The sequence below is a fragment of the Mus pahari genome, chromosome 11 (genome assembly GCF_900095145.1).
Source record: "Mus pahari chromosome 11, PAHARI_EIJ_v1.1, whole genome shotgun sequence".
Lineage (NCBI taxonomy): Eukaryota > Metazoa > Chordata > Mammalia > Rodentia > Muridae > Mus > Mus pahari.
The window spans coordinates 64,737,557-64,740,349 of NC_034600.1; positions in this window are offsets into that span (position 1 = coordinate 64,737,557).

A 2,793-nucleotide genomic window follows, 5' to 3' on the forward strand; every position below is an offset into this window, starting at 1 on the left:
TCTCTCTCTCTCTCTCTCTCTCTCTCTCTCTCTCTCTCTCTCTCTCTCTCTCTCTCTCTGTGAGAAATGAGGAAATTGAAATATTAAGAGTTTAAATATCTGTTCCCACATCACGATTGTCATAAACTGTAGAGTTGGATTTAAGCATTAGCCTGCCATCTGTCTCCACACTCTAGGCTTTTAATCCTATCTTATCTATGAAAATTAAATCTAAAATTAAATTAATTCTTTAGGGAAGAAGATTATTGATGAGGAGGCCATGCTTTGATGCCAGATTGAAGGATCATGACCAGGAAGTAGATCACTGAGAACTAGGAGAATTATTTAAGGATGAAATATATTCAGAGCGAAAATAGGACAGGCTCTGTCTCAGCCTTATTCTCTCCTAAATTAAAAGAAAGGGGGCGGGGCCAAGAAACTGATATTAATAAGTTGATGGTTTCCTAATCTCCATAACAACAACATCATCGAAAGAATGATCTTGATTGGATGGGGAATCATTAAACTTGGAATCTGAAGTACAGTTAATTTGGCCATTTAAAACTATACCTGATTTTGTCCACTTTGTGACAAACCCTACCCTCACCCGACCCTTCCCCACCCCCCAACATAATATCCTGAAGAGGAAGCAGTCCAAAGAAAACTTTTAAAAACTGTGGTAAGAATGCTGAAATGAGCCGGGCGTGCTGGCGCACGCCTTTACTCCCAGCACTCAGGAGGCGGAGGCAGGCGAATTTCTGAGTTCGAGGCCAGCCTGGTCTACAGAGTGAGTTCCAGGACAGCCAGGGCTACACAGAGAAACCCTACAGCTTGTACTTGGTTCTGCTTTTTGTTTTCTTTTACTAAAAAACAAAAAAAGAACAAAAACAAAAAACTTCAGATTTTATTCCTCTCTTGGTCCACCCTTGGACTGCTTGCTATACATCCCATACCTCCTCACTGCTCCTCACCCCCCATCTCCATGAGGATATCCCCCACCCCACCTGACCTCTACACTCCCTGGGGCCTCCAGTCTCTTGAGGGTTAGGTGCATCATCTCTGAGTGAACACAGACCCGGAAGTCCTCTGCTGTACGCGCGTTGGGGGGCCTCATATCAGCTGGTGTGTGCTGCCTGTTTGGTGGTCCAGTGTTTGAGAGATCTCGGGGGTCCAGATTAATTGAGATTGCTGGTCCTCCTACAGGGTTGCCCTCCTTCTCAGCTTCTTTCAGCTTTTTCCTAATTCAACCACAGGTGTCAGCAGCTTCTGTCTGTTGGTTGGGTGCAAATATCTGCATCTGACTCTTTCAGCCACTTGTTGAGTCTTTAGACAGGCAGTCATGCTAGGTCCCTTTTTGTGAGTGCTCCATAGCTTCAATAATACTGTTCAGGCCTTGGGACCTCCCCTTGAGCTGGATTCCACTTTGGGCCTGTCACTGGGCCTTCTTTTCCACAGTCTCCTCTCCATATCCATCCCTACAGTTCTTTTTTTTTTTGGCCAATCACAAAAAGGAATGTCATAAAGAGGGCGAATGGACCTGGTAGAACAGAGAAGTGTGTGTGATCGGGGTTCCTAATGTGAAATTACCACATAATCAATACAAGTATTATGAAAAAATAAAAATTTTTTATTAAAAATTAAAAATGTATTAATGTATACTTTATCAATATACAGGTTTTTTCTTACTTCACTGTTTATGAATTCATAGGGGGGAAATGCAGACACTTTGGTTTTTGAACTAATATTTCATACAATGATCAGATACTTGTACTTGAAATTTTCATAATTAAAATATTTAGGAGATACGATAATTTTATGAGCATATATTGACTTAAATTTTCTTGTACTTTGAGTATTATAGATGGAAAACAGTGAGGTAGACTGATTGGTTCAGTTGAGATGGAGTATTGCCTGCTAGCTTCCTGGAGCTGAGAAAGTCAAATTAAAGAATGAAGATATACAGACATCCAAAGATTTTTCTTTCAGCAAATATGACTGGATTTGAGAAAATGTGTAAAATTATTTAAAATTTGATGTAATTTATCATATCTATAATAATAAAGTTTTTTCTCTCATATACTTAGAAACTATAGTTTCAAATTAACTTGTAAATTGACTTCCTAATCTGATACATATTTTGTTAACATCCTAACATATCAAATGTTTTAAAATAATCTTGTGTAGAATAACATTATGGAATTATGGAATTTGTTAACTATTTATTTGAAAAGTGAATGAATGATATATTTTAAAATTGGTGTAACATTTGATTTTAAAGTAGTAAATGTACTAATGAGTGTTATAATAAAATAAAATATTTTTTATTTCATTGGCTTATTTTAGTTTTTATGCACAGAATTAAATAGTGTAAATTCATAGTAGCTGGTCTGAAAGGATGATGTATCTTTTTTCAAAGATAATGACTTATGGCCAGTGCTTGGAATTTCCCAAGTTAACTAAACTGTATTCTTGTCACCATTGCTTTACAGGAAGATGTGTCTGCTTATCACCATTTTCAAATTATAGCAATAATAATTAGATTCATGGTTTATGGCTGGTTTCCATGGAGATATTGTGCTTGGTACTGTTCTAATAGACTGTGGTCAACCACAGTTTATGATCACCTTTTTGCATATACAAAAGTCATTTACTTCTTCTTTCCAAGTTCGATAGTTTCTGTTGAGCCTTACCCATTTTGTATTGTATATAGAATCCTTGAGGGATGGACCCAGTCTACTGTGGGGTAGGGGTGGGTAGTCTATTTGTCCACACATGTAATCCTTAAGTTTTTTAGAAAGCAACCTGAGCCAGTCA